Source organism: Oryzias latipes (genome assembly GCF_053564925.1).
Source record: "Oryzias latipes strain Hd-rR chromosome 1 unlocalized genomic scaffold, Olatipes_Hd-rR_3.1 chr1_Y".
Lineage (NCBI taxonomy): Eukaryota > Metazoa > Chordata > Actinopteri > Beloniformes > Adrianichthyidae > Oryzias > Oryzias latipes.
In genome coordinates this window covers 8,761,822-8,776,419 of record NW_027616335.1, presented here as the reverse complement: position 1 = coordinate 8,776,419, position 14,598 = coordinate 8,761,822, and the positions used below count along the sequence as shown (strand labels likewise).

Sequence of the window (14,598 nt, the reverse complement as noted above, 5' to 3'; positions counted from 1 at the left end):
TGTTAATTAAACCTTTAGTCCTGAACCCGTTGGCCTCGCGTCTCTGTGTCTAGCCTCCCCGCTCATGACAGGTTCAAGTCCCGGCTGGGGACCAATGTGAGACCTTTCTGTGTGTCGTTTGCATGTTCCCTATTTTCACTTTCCAGAACATGCTTCAGTTGATTGATCACTCTAAATTGTCCCTAGGTGATAGTGTGCATGGGGTGTGATTTGTGGCCATGTGGCCATGTGACAGACTGGCGACCTCTCCAGGACTCCCCGGCAACCATGTGACCCGGAAAGGGACAAAACCAGGTTTAGTAGATGAATGAATGAATCTGCTGAGTCATGAAAGCATCTAAGTAAATGGTAGTCACTAAAAATAACAAGTGCTACTTTATGTATTCCTTTATTTTGTAGACACTTTTTAATTAAAGTAAATGATTAACTGACGGTCAAAAAGGTGTTAAAAATATGCAGGTATATGCGTATTTTTTAAATCTTCTTTTTGACCCATTATTATCAGGGCTTTTGCTCCAATGCTGAGAGTCGTTGAATTACTGTAACTCTTCAACTATTTTCACAATGAACAGATTCTAATGCTGAGAAAAACAACGTTGCGCTGTCATGCAACACTTTGCAGTAGAAAAGTGTTTACGCTGATTGTGACGGAGCGAAAAGCAGCCTGACAATCCGTTGGAATTATGTTAATTGCATGAAGAGTCAAAGAATTATGTGTTTTTTCCTGCCGCTGATGACAGCTCTGGTATCAAAGGGTTAAAAACTTTTGAGCTTCTAGTGATTTTTACTGCCCAAGAACAGGTGAAGGTTTCGTTTTATCCTCCTTCAAACTCTGGAGCTGTTAATGTATAAATATGATCAGGTGAAAAAACAACTTGTCACAGCCTCTCAATAAAGAAATCATGTGCTAAACGTATGCAATACATACCCATATATGAATCGACTGATATCATTGTTATGTATGTGTAGATTTGGTGCTTTTGCTTGCTGTAAAACATGCTTTTCTGTTTGTTTGCGTCTACAGAACCGTGGGTGGGCGCCTCTTCTCAGCCCTGCGATAATCCCCTGACATTTATGCACTACCCAAAGTAGTTGAGTGCTGCTGCTTATCTAGTGATAGCTTACCATGTATGTGTTTGACTTGCGTTCATAGCCATTCGTCATTATTATTACTGACACTTAGATTCACATGTTGACGGGGTTTTAAAAGCCTCAGAGTGTTTGTTTACTTGTCATCCTAAACGTTCGCCGTCTGCAACTGTCACGTTAGAAATATGCGGGAGGTTGTTTTTATTTATTTATTTCGGAGAGCAGGTCACTGAACTGCCTTCCTATCGCCCGGCACAAAGGCTGCAGGGCAGAAATTGTTATCACACACACAGAAGTGGAGGCACATTCACTTCACACACAAATCATTTCTGGCCTTTCAGTACTGAAATGTAAACAGATGTGAGTTTCTATTCAAGCCGACCTGCAAACGGCGAGCTCCCAAAGAATGACACGGTTCCGGATGGAATACTCTCGTTTGCCTCTGACTCCACTAAAAAGGAAGACATTCTGAAAATATTAAGCACTCAGAAATGAAGTGTTTCTTTCCTAAGAGTAAATCATCTTTTCACCTGAAACATTTTTTTTTTTTACATTTAAAGTTTGAATATCCACTAGAATTTTCACTATTATACCTACAGTGAGAATACTGGATGTAACTAATGTTGACAAGGCTCAAAACAACTACATACCCCAATGCACAGCATGGAAATGTTGAATTATGAATAATTTAGTCACTGGCTTACAATGCTCCCACATTTAGGTGATCCAATCATTTCTCAACCGAATCCTCAAACTACAAAAAATACATTTTTACAGTGTATGTATTCAAACGTTGCACAAACTTGATTTGGTATATTACCGATGTGTATTCGTGTAATTCGTTTAAGTTACTGTAAATTGTTTGTTGGTCTTTCAGCTTATCTCTTCAGGGGTTGCCACAGCGATTCAGATTTCACTGATTGCCACAGGTGGTTTTGGCAGACATTTTACGTCGGATGCCCTTCCTGACACACCCTTGTATTTTATCCTGCTTGGGGACCGGCATAGGGTTACACAGACTTTGGCCCCCTTGTGGGTACATAAAATGACTGTAAATTGCATTGATCTGACGTAGCTCCAAACCATTCTAACACATTTCTTACAATTACGGTTATTTTCTTTCTCTTTATTTACTTTGCAGTTTAAAAATATAAAGCCTTATTTCTAGCCATTTGTGGTGTTCATAAATATTTCATCCTCTCTGCAAGTGCTCAAAATGCCAAACAGTCCTTTAACGTGTGTGTATACCATAAATGGGATTCTGTTGATGTAAATCAGTAAAACTGGGGACAAACAGTTATATAGCATCTCCTTTTTCTAAAGTACCTTCCTCCATTAAAAAAAAATGCCTGCATTGAACTCCAGTAGGCACATTCTGTGTTTTAAACACGATTAAGGACGACGTGTCAAAACAACAACAGGGAGTGTATGGGGTGCTGCTCTTTGTCATCTGGTACTGTCAGGAGGAGTAATTCCATGGTTGTAATTGCCTGTCACAACAGGAGGCTTTGAATGCAAACACGTGTGCGAATGTTTACAGACTGGTGGACCCACTAGAAACCAGAGAATGTTGGTTGTGTTAAAGGTGGAGGAAGAGCACGTTATTTGAGAATATTTGGACTGCAAATATAATGGGAGTTTAGCTTACTGTGATAAAAAGTACATCCAATTTTAGTAGAGCTGTTTGCAGGTGTTTGCTTTTCGAATGCACTCTGATGGGCTATAGTGCTTTATTTGTTACATTTTTACGGATTTACAGACTTCATGTCAAGAAATGCCAAAGCAATCTATGCAAAAAAAAAAACGAAAAAAAATACAGAATAATGTATCTATGTCAGACTATGACTGTTGTAATATGACTTGTCAATGACAGAAGATGATGATACGTCTCCAACAATCTAATTTATCTAGGCTTGTTTCCTCTTATGATGGCCCTGGAGGCATCGTGATTTTTTTTTTCCTGGTTTTTAATGGCGGTAATAAAAACTGTCTGAGTCTGGGTGGCAGAGCCCACCTCAAAGCAGTGAGCTATCATTTGTCATGGGGCACTCAGGGTTAATCTTTAAAAGAAGGCAGGGAAGCATCATTAAACAATACAACCAGATTTTAAAAGCAACAACTCAAATATGCATTTGTGATGTGTTTTATGGCATTTGGCTTTCTGTAATAACTGCAGTAATATCAGACTTTCTAAGAGGTTTCCACTAATGGTTTCACCCTCTAATTCCTTCACTAATGCCAGCATGATCATTCTAACCAGGATAGATGGAGCGAATTCCGGCTTAGTTCTTGCTTGTTTATTTTTCCCGTTTTGGATACACATTGCTCTATGACATACGTTAATCTTGTGAGGTTTCAAGTTAGGTGAAGCGTTACTGATTAAAAGGAAAAACGACTTACACAGGTAACTTTTGTGTGGACCTTTGTGGACTGCTTTTGCTTTTTACACGACCACGTCCTTGGGGGACCAAAGGTGGTTTCGTCAGATTGAAGACCACCCACCCTGATCTGGATATGGGTGAAAGGATTCTATCAGGCTTTACCGTATCTACATATGATTTAAATCCAACTATTTGCACTGGCACTGTCTGCAATAAATCCCAGATGAATACCAGTAGGGTTTTTTTTTTCTTTGAGTAATGTGCATTCATGCCACATGCAAAAAGACTAATCCAAAGTTGAAAATAAAAGAGTCATGCGTCTCTATTGTAGGTGGGTAGCAATATATCACTTTGCTCTGACAAATGCATCAAAATGATAATGTAACATGTTTTTTTTTTGTCTACTTCTACCATCTAAGGGATGCACATTATGGCTCTGACAGTGCAGATGTGTGACGGTTAGCACGGTTGTCTGAGTGTGGAATTGGTTTCAGCCTATAGAAAATGGCAGGATGAATGCCTGAGCATCTATTTAGACAGTGCTAGCTGTGTTCTGGTTCAGTACATCTGAGCTAACAAAAGGGCACTTTAAGTGCCTGCACATTTTGCAGGCACAAATTACTGCAAATGCGATAGACCTGTGCATGTTGTGAAGGCTTATGAAAAGGTGGAAGACAAATCCAATCATACGCCATGCCCAAGGCTGAATTTAATCCCACGACCTCTGGTTTCCTGTCTATTATCTAAGCCGGTGCACTACAGGGAGACATGCCACAGCAGGGACACATTTTTTTTTTTTTTTTTTGGTTTGGATTTTAAAAGATGGCCTGAAAAAATTCTGTTGTCATTTTAATTTTGTTAATAATAGATTAAGTTCTAAGGCACGGAAATACAATAGGGCCACATTTTCTCAGCTGTAAGTATGAAGGTTGATAAGGAAAGTTTAACAGGAAAACTTAAGCTGAAATTTGTTCTGCAGTAAATCAGAGGTTGGATGCAGGTTTTCTAGAAATTAAGGTTCAATCAAAGCCTTAAAAATAGAGTTTTAATTTCATATTGCCGGGGGGGACAAAAAAAAATATTTTCATTTATAAATTTTTTATGACAAGTTTTAATTTTAGCTGCTTTGAACCTCACAAAACACCCAAATAACACCCACTTTATTAGATAGGAAATGCATTTTTAACACCTCGTATTAGTAAAAATGTAGTTCTAGTTTTTAAAAAGCTGCTATAATGTTATTTAAAGAAAAGGTTAGCCTACGTTTGGCATTCAGCATCAGTGGGAGTCAAAGGTTAACTTTTTTAATAGACACCATGAGCAAAGCTTCTGTTGTAAATTTCAATGTCTGGGCTTTTGAAATGCCCTCTTCTAGATTTCACCATCTGTTGCTAAAAAGCACTGGGGCCTCGTCTCCTTAGGATAGATGCTCCTTAGCTCGGTGAATAAAATTCCACCAATAATAATGATAGTAATGCATTTCTAATGTCCCTTCTGTGTGTTATTCAATGCTGCAAGCTGGTCCATTTTTACATGCCAGGACTAAAACATTCACCCGCGATGGTCAAGTGCAGAAATCATTAAAACGCTCTCCTGTGTACTCTACTTGTATTTTTTTTCCCTCCCTTATATTTGGCAAATCCTTTTCAGCCCATCTGGATTTTTGGATCATATGCCACACATTCCTCGAGTAATGGAAAGCTCAGTCAAATGATTTTGCATGAAATAAACTTTCTCTTGAAATGGCTACTCATTATAGTTGTGAACAAAATGGAGAACCAGAAGCAGAAATCCCCTAAACTACGGTTTAAAGCATTTCTCTTTAAAAGCTGTTTAATTTTTAAAATACTCTTGAATGGAAACAAAACAATTTTTTTTTTATTTTTTTTTTAATGTTTTTATTCAGTTATTGCATATCATGTGTGAATATGCAATTTTAACCCAACGGACCTGTTGTGTTAACATTCAAAATGTAATTCAACACCATATCAACCCTTGACTGATCAGATATGGTTTAATTGTTTCTGATTTTACTTTTAATGAAACATAAATTATCAATGGTTAATGGAAAGGTCGCAGTGCGTGGTAACCGATAAAGGTTTATGGACTGGAACATGTTTAGGAGGTGGGTTTCCGACCTGTTTGAGAGCGGGGCCCTGTAGAGTTAACACGCTCATTATTATCCAGCTGTGAGACATTTAGCTTGTGTCAGAAAAGGTTGTGAAAAGTTTTGGACACGCACATGTCAACAAGCCACTGTCACTCGCACAGGGTCGTTCGATTGGGACAAAGTACGAATATGTGTGCAATGAAAATTAACAAATTAAAGGACGTTCGTGTCCATGTCACATCTTTTTAGGCTGGTGGATGTCTTGAGTGTGCAACGCTTTGCAAATATCTGCATCCACAAGTTGATTGTCATATCAATTACTACTAAGTGTTGTCTGCTACTACATAGTAATAGTTGAAGTAATTCTTCCTTCTTTTTTCACAGAGATCTACAAATTAGGGACAAAATAAAGCCCTCAGAATGTTGTGTAGGTAACATGGGCAAATCATTAATAAAAAAAATAAAAAAAACAATAGATGCATTTAAGTCCCTCTGTTGTAGAGAAAACCAAGTCGAAATCAATTTTAACTATTCTCAATACTCTGTAAAAAAATCGTATCCGTCGACGATGTTCAACCTATATATTTATGCACACATCCTTAAACAAAACTGTCTAGTTGTCTACAATACAAAGATGCAGCTGAGTTTTCTCTTTTTAAGGTTTATGGGGGTAAAAAAAATGGTTACCCCCCCTGACTCTTATGCACACAATGATCCATTTGTTTTTCCAAAACATAACAACTAATTTTGTCAAATGTGTCTCTGCAAGGAATTTAATATCCATATCATATCGTCAACAAAGTAGTAAAACTACTTTTAGTTTTAAACTCTGTTTCTACCTTAATATAAAAGGAAAAAATAGGCCCTAACCTTGAAATAATGTTCAGAATAAATAAAAAACAAATGAGAAAAACAAGCTTTGAAAGGAACAAAAAATCTATTAAAAAAAAAACAGAAAAAATACCTAAAAGAGAGTGTGAAGCATTAAAGTATGTTCCTTATGATCATATGACACAATACATTCAGTATTCCTAAAATAGTGAAGGGGAAAGTGCTCCTGAAATCTTTATATGCAATAAAGGGATTTTCTACATTTTTTAAAGAAAGGTCGCACGATAATATAGGAGACATGTAGTGCAATGATGCAAAATGAAAGCGCAGGGGAAGTGCTGGGAATTAGATGGAAGTAAATATGGCAATACTTATTTTGTTTTTTGTCAAAGACATGACTCAAACAAGTCAAAGTAGAAGTCAAAGTAACTAAATAAAAAAGGGCAAGGTGAGCCTTACAAAAAAAAAGGATAACTGTTTTCTATAACAGATCATCAACACCATTTTTGACACCAAATAAATTGGTATTACTTTCTTTTTTATACAGCAAGTTTTCTTATCTTAGAGATTTTTTGTCTGATTATTTAAAACTAAATGAATAAATATAATTTAAAAAGTAAACATTCCAAGATAATCCCACTAGTTCTATAATCTTATATTTCCTGTTGGCAGATCAAGTTGCCTCAAAGACACTTCACCCTTCAAATACCGTGATGTCTCCATTATTTCAGGCTTATTTAGGACAGAGATGATATGCAGTGTCAAATTCATTATGCTGGATGGCGTGGATGGCAGGTGCCATGTACGCCAGCATGCGTCTCCCTCACATTCTCCTGATCTTTCTTCTCCTTCTGGCCATATGGCGATACAAGATGTTTTCAGCTACAGAGATGGCAGTGAAGTTAACTTTGAGACTTTATTTCTTCCTCTGGGATTTGCTCTTTCTGCTTTTTCTTTTTGTGCACTGAGATCTTCTTAATGTTGTTGCTATGTATCAAAGAGAGTTTTTTTTCTTTTTTAATCAATAGTAATTCTTTGATAGCTAAGATCACTGATGTACAAGCACATTGCCATTACTATTTTCTAATTAACCAATTTCTGTTTTGCTTTTTTGAAGAGTGATAAAGATCACGTTTTCAAATTTTTCCGCCTGCAAGTCAGTAAGATATGTGTTAACTCTTTTAACTTGTTTGCATATATTTTCTTTAATATTGTAACTTTCTTTTTCTTTTTTTTTGATCATGCAACTGACGTATCAACGATTGAATATTTGAGATATTTCCAGCGACACAAAATAAAGCATGCTTTTTAAATTGCTTTAACTCTTTGACCATTTGAACGATATGCCACACTTTATGGCAGTAGAGTACTAGTAAAGTTTTGCATATCAACTCAAAGATTCTTTTCTCTGCTTCAGAATCTATTGGAATTACAAAAATTAAATACATCAAAATAAACTGTAATTTAAATAACGTCATCAATGGAACTAAAGCTCTGTTTTTTAAAGCAATATGTGATATGTTACAGTAATAAGTTATTGTTTTTACTTATCATTGATTGCTGAATTCATTGTTTTCAATTTTAAATCATGTTTTGTAAAATAAACGCATGAAATCCAGTACACAATTTTCTGTCTTGCAAAGATAACAGTTTTGGAGTTATATTTATTTAAAGTGTGAAATAAAGGCTCTGAGCATCAACCTGTCAAACTCCATAGAGGCTGATCACTCTATAGTGTACAAATCAAAGCGAGTAAATATCTAAAATATTAAATAAAATGATAAATTGATTTAATTAAAATGTTGCTGTAATTTACTTCATTTTTTTTCTGCTTTTTTTGTTTCTTTGCTTGTTTTTTTGCATCTTGTATCGTTTTAAATAGTAGAAAGCCTGGACAAAGAATGGATGTTTACAACTGAGTTTAGGTGGAAAAGAATAGCTCAGGTTTTAGGTGACAGCTTGAGCTAAGAATGAATGTGCAAATGATCCCGGTGCATTGCAGGGACCAGGCTTTTCATCCTCTCTGTTTGTCTCTCTCCTGCCCCTCATCCTTTCCCCCCCTACCCTCCTCATAAACATGCAAATCCATACACACATTATTCTTTTCTTTTGTGCCTGCTCCTTGTCTGATTGGATAAGGACAAATATGCCAGATTTAGCATGACTACACTAAATTCATTCCATTTAGAGTCTAAGTTGCCTATTAATGGCTGTCTCCATCTGCATTTATGCTTTAATTACCTTACTGAAGAGAAGTCCCAGACCTGCACGGCCCAAACCAAGACAGTGAGGCGCTGCAGTTCAACAACTACATTTCCAAGTAGATTCTAACATGTCAAAAACTATAAAGTTCTAATTTAAAATATTACTATAAAATGCTCAGAAATAATGACTGTATAAATGTCATAGCAGCAGCTGTAATGGTAATTTGACCTTAAATATCAGGATCCTAAAGTTGTCTTCATATTGTGTTAATATAGAATAAAATAGAAATAACACAGAAAATATGAAAATAAATAAACCGTAAGAATACATTCAGTTTCAGACTATGTTTTTTTTGAGTTATTTCTTGTTAAAACAGAGCAAATTGTGTTCTCAGGTTTTCATCTGTGTCACTGCCAGCGCTCCATGCCCCTTTTTTTTTGATTTGCTAGTGATTTCACATTCCAGGAATGATGCAAAGTCCATCTCTCAGGTTAACACCCCCAAAGGAATAATGTGTGGAAAAAAAAACACTTCCCTTCAAATGTATTAATTTCTGTGCAATAAAATAACTTTAAAAGTCATTTGCAATGGGTGATATTTACCAAAAAAAAATCATTACAAGGCAGAGCCGCCAAGCTATCTAGCTCAATATTCACTAAAGGAAAATGGACGACATCACTGTGCTGAGGACAAGCACGCTGGTCGAAATCCAAAATAATTTTGATGGAATTGACTTTGTCCTTGTAATTGGAAGTTTATTAGACATCTACGAGATGTGATCACTTAAGGAAGAGCTGAATGGATGATCATCAGAAGGAAATGTATTTGTGGTGTGAAAAGAATGTGTGACAAAAGCAGGAAGGCGTCTCTGTGAGGCACATATCATCTAAGAGTCATTAATCCTGCGCTCATGAGGAAATTTGGTAACCCACTGTACTGAAACCACCTCCAGGCTGGTTGTTTTGCTGTTGCTCTATATTTTTGACACCTCCTCTTCAATGCATCAGGATTTGGGGGTCCATTTCCAGGCATTAGCTGAGCTTTAGACAGCTTATCCCGGCACCTTCACATGTAAACAGCTTTACCAGATACTTAAGTCTGAGTATTACCTGATAAACCCGTATAAGCAGCATTGCATTCAAAACACTTTATTGAAATTAAGGAAGAAAAAAATGTACATTCTTCAAAATATTATAATGTAATACAAGCTTGATTTGACTATTAATAACACAAAATACTGTGTCAACATAAAAATAATTGTACGCTTTTTAATGTTACAATGCTCTATAGGAAAGACTAATAAATGTCTCCTTTTTTTGTTTTCTTTTCATCATTAGTTATTCAGATTTTCCTCTGACTGATAATGGTGACACAGTAAACAGAGATGATGCACGTGTTTGTCCTGGTTTTAAGTTTTAGTGACTTTATTTTGCAGGCCTTCAAAGTCCACTGTGTGGGCAGGACTGTCAGAAACTGTTACCTTTTTCAGAAATTATGCTCATGAAGGTTTGAAGGCTGTTCAGAAAGCATAAATTGTTGGTCAGCTTCCCCACTGCCACCCACACTAAGCCAAAGCATGATTCACGACTGTTTGCATATTTTCATGTGTACTGTTGACACGCCGTGAACTCCTTTAGTTAACCAACTTGTTCCTGTTGAGTTTCACAGCAAAGCTTTTTTTTTTTTTTTTCCAGTCGGTGGCTGTGAACACAGTACTCGCAAAGTGGGATCCAAGTGTTATGCAAAGTCACTTGCATCTCTTCTTCAGCAGCCACCTAATAGTACTAGTTTGAATAAAAGGTCCATATTGAGCTATGAAAACTCTATAAGTAGATGTAGTAGTTTTGAAATGCTCAATTCAGGTGGTTTATTGTATCATTTTAGGCCTTACATATGTAATAAAAAAAAGAGGTGGCCATTTTTTTTTCATTCACAGAAATATAGAGGATATATTATAAAGCATACAAAATGTTTATAACTACTGTTTTTGGAGACATGGTTCTACAAACCCTACCTCATAAAAAAGCTCCTGGTTTTACTCCTCTAAATTCTCTTTTTTTTAAATTGGTTTTTAATTGTTTACTGGGATAGTCGTTGGCTCAAAATCCTTTGGTTAAAATTACAAAACCATCTAGATGTAGCAAAACTGCTTCCTGTTATAGCTAAGGATGAAATGCATCATTTGAGCAACATTGAAAATGAATTTTTTGCCACTGACTTATAAAAATAGAGTCTAGGAGTTTGTTATTTTTCTCCTCTTGTTAGTTTATGAAGCAGCTCTCATGTAAATATCCACTTTACTACAGTTGCATGATCCTGGCATTACCTTTCCTTTCAGCTGTTTTTTCTTTTTTCGAGCAAGTCAATTTCTACAAAGCAATATTTTTTAATGCTCAAAAATGACTGTGTTTTTTGTGTTTGAAAAGGCAGTACCATGCTGTTTTTAGCGGCATTTTTGCTGAAGTCAAAGCCATGTGAGTTTGTGGAACAAGGTCCGCCAGATTGGGTTTGACCCTGGAGGTTATCAATCTGTCTTTTTTATGAGTGATTTTTTTTTTCATTTTTAACTTTAGAATTATGGCGTGTCATGACAGTTTTATTTGAACAACTAATTTCTTTTTGCTTAGAAGCCCGGTCACACAGTTTTGAATACATTTATTTGAACCATTTCTATGCAGATAATTTTATTAGCATAAAGTTTAGAGAAAGTTGAATGGCAAATGGAATCTCACCCAATTCAGGCCCCTTAGCTATCGCTCTTTTATCCAGAGTTTGCCATCCATTTTCCCTGACCTATGCTTTTCATTACTTTGAAAGAGGACAGGATATTAGTCTTTCCCAAAGGCCAGAGAAAGAACAGTGGTGCTAGCAGTGAAAGGATAATATGCAGCAAGGCAGCCATGAATCCCAAGGTGATGTAAGCAACCCCCCAGTTTGAGGAACAACTGTGCTGCAGTCTGATCCCGACGAAACCAAAGACGTAGCAGCAAATAGTTAAATGTGTTTAAGGTCAGGCTGAGTCAGCTCAGCCTTGTGAACTGCTGCGTGGTTGATATTTTGATATATCCTTAAAGGTTTATGGCATGACCAGATATTGGGATGATGGTCCTCACTTATTACAATTGTAAACTCCTGTAATGATCTTTCAGAATGTCCACATCTACCAAATATTGCAATGGGAAATTTTATATAATGCTCCTTTAATGCTACTTAATCTTTATCATCAGTGCCCTTTTAGTACCATTTTTTTACACCATTCAACAACTGATACAGTAAAGAACTTTATTATTATTTTTTTTTCTTCCATGGCTTCTTCTGTGTGTCTAACACAAGCAGATTTGAATTTTTTTCTCTCTTGCATTGAGGCCAGGTCTTTTTTGATTGTCAACGGGCTGTCTTTTTAGAAGTGGGGCCCAATGTTTTCTCAATCTACACAGACACAAATGGGCACTGGGAGATTTGCAACTACAGATAGCACAAAGTTAGGAATTATACAGTAATATTCGGCCCACTGAAAAATGAAGGATTGGTACAAAGAAAATTATACAAGTTTTGTGGCAAATCCAACTCCATACTGAGTTTTGTTCACAAATGTATCCTCTACGAAGTAGAGCAAAGAAAGAAAACTTTTTTAACTTTTAGAAGAACAAAGTGTTGCCTGCTTTAAATGTCCTTCGGGATCGAGAAAAGACTCCAAAGTCTGTTGTTGCTCAAGAGCAGCACAGCAGACACACTTGTGAATTCCACCGGGTGAATGCTGATACACAAACTAAGACAATCCCCTATGCTGCCTGCTTTCATCACCTCCTGTTGCCTGCTTGGGTCATCACAGCCACCAACATCAGAGGTTCAGATTATCCTCTAGAAGAAACATGTCAAATCGAAAAATGATTATTTTAGTGGTGTAGGGTCAGAGCAAGGGCTGCAGTCACGCTTAGAAACAGGGCAGACTCACGTTTTGACCTTGAAGTATTTGTAAATACACTCTATTGCAAATAAGCACAAACAATCTTAGAAGGACCCTTTTTTTTTTAGGTTGTATCAACTATTAATAAGTTGCAAATAATGGACTACTCACTATATCATGGCAGGTTTTACATTATGGCCATGACAAAGTTGGATCTGACAGCCAAATTAAATATCTATCCTGTGTGATTACCAAAAAGGCAAGGCTGCCTTCTTATGGTTTGGTACCATTACATTTATCTATCTATTTAGTTTTTCTGTGTATATGCTCTATTGGGGATGGTGGGTAACCTACTGTAAAAACCAAAAGCAGCCAGAGTGACCTAAATCAGGAGAGGTGATAACTCAGACGGATGGCTGGAGATTACCCAGGGATCAAGAGGCTCAGTGGCCTCTCAAACAACAATGACCGGAGAGCATATCCCTTTTTTATTTATTTATTTATTTATTTTTCACCCAGCACCCCCTGCAAAGACACTTATGGCTGTTAGAGCCTAAAATGTGCATACCAGGGTTTTTCATAAAGCCCATCTGTCACGTGATTGTCTAGTTGATTCCTTGTTTAATGGACAAAGAGCCTTCTTGTTTTAAAATATCCCCAAGAGGCGAAAGAGCTTTAAGCTCATTTTATGCAAGTATGATGATGTTGTTGATGTGATTTAAGTGCCTATTGGGATTTTTAGTGCTTTTTTCCAGATCAAAATTACAGAATCTTTGGCAGAGCAGAGCTTTGCTTTATCTCGCTTTTTTTTATATATTTAACGAAACCGTTTAGACAATGATTACAGAAACTGAATCGGAGCTTAGTATAATGAAATGACTTTTGTGATTTAATTCTTTACCACGTGTGTTCTGGAGGCCAGGCTTGTGAATCTGTCCGCTTTTTGTGACTGCAGAGCCGCTTGCGTCTCAATGAGTCGGCCAAACCATTAATTAATGATTGATTGATGAGTCTGCCACACTGCGGCCAGTAACATGCCCATATTTTCCCCTCAGGAAATCTGTGTGTGGGATGTGTTGGTGCGTGGGCTCGTGCAAAGGGAGCAGAGAAAAGTTGCTTTGTGATTACTTTTGCTTCATCCCAGGAAAAGGAAACGTTAAGAATAGTTAGATATGCTTTGTATGTGTTCTGTACATTTACCTCTCCGTTAGTAGATGCTGGGAAGAAAAATTCTTTTAAAGGGATTAAAATAAGGTTAATGCAGAAGATGTACAATAAAAGCAATGGGATTTTATGCAGCAGAGAAGGAGGATCTTCAATGATCTAAAACATTACCTCCTTCTATGAAAGCAATTCTTAGTCGAAGCACGATTTAATAGCACACACATCTGGGGAAAACACTCTCTTTAGATGTATTTGTAATGAGAGATTAACAATAAAGGAGGTTTGGTTGGGGTGAATGGATGATTCTTTTGGGTTTTTTGCTGTTGTATTTTTTTTTTTTTTTTTTTGTGGGGGTAGTTAGCTGAAGGCGATGCATGTTGTATGGACCATCTGGTGGTGTCAGCTTTTGGCATGGCTTATTTGCTGGCCTCCAAACCTTCAACCTGCTTTCACTCATGGTATTTTCCTCTCGCTCTCACTAAAGGTTACAGTTAGAGCTTACGACCTTCTGTATTTGGATTTTTGTTTGTGTTGGTGTTCAACAAGTCAAAAGAATGCTTTTTTTTTAAATCTTGTGTATTTCCAGTTTAAAAACTAACAATAAAATAGCGTTTGTTAATGTTTCCGTGTAATATTAAGCACAAAATACCCCTTTTAAGACTTTTTTTTTCTGCAGTTTTATGTACACATGGTCACGATGCTTTTCAAACATAATTCAGAAAAAAAGATCAATAGAGAATAAACTAGTTGGTTTCAAACAATACCAGTGCTAAACTATTCTTCAAATATTGACATTTTGTTGTGTTCCTGTTGGTTTTATCAAATAGTTGTGAGTTAACATCAATTTTAAGGTAACACTTTATATTAAGATTCCTTAACAAGCTTTGCTAACACATTAACAAGCATTAGAA

At 36.6% G+C, this 14,598-nt stretch overlaps 1 protein-coding gene across 3 annotated transcripts in view; it reads left to right on the top strand.

Annotated features, from left to right (window-relative positions):
- Positions 1 to 14,598, top strand: part of LOC101157513 (catenin (cadherin-associated protein), alpha 2) — a 284,873-nt gene that overhangs the window by 135,085 nt on the left and 135,190 nt on the right. The window lies entirely within an intron of this gene.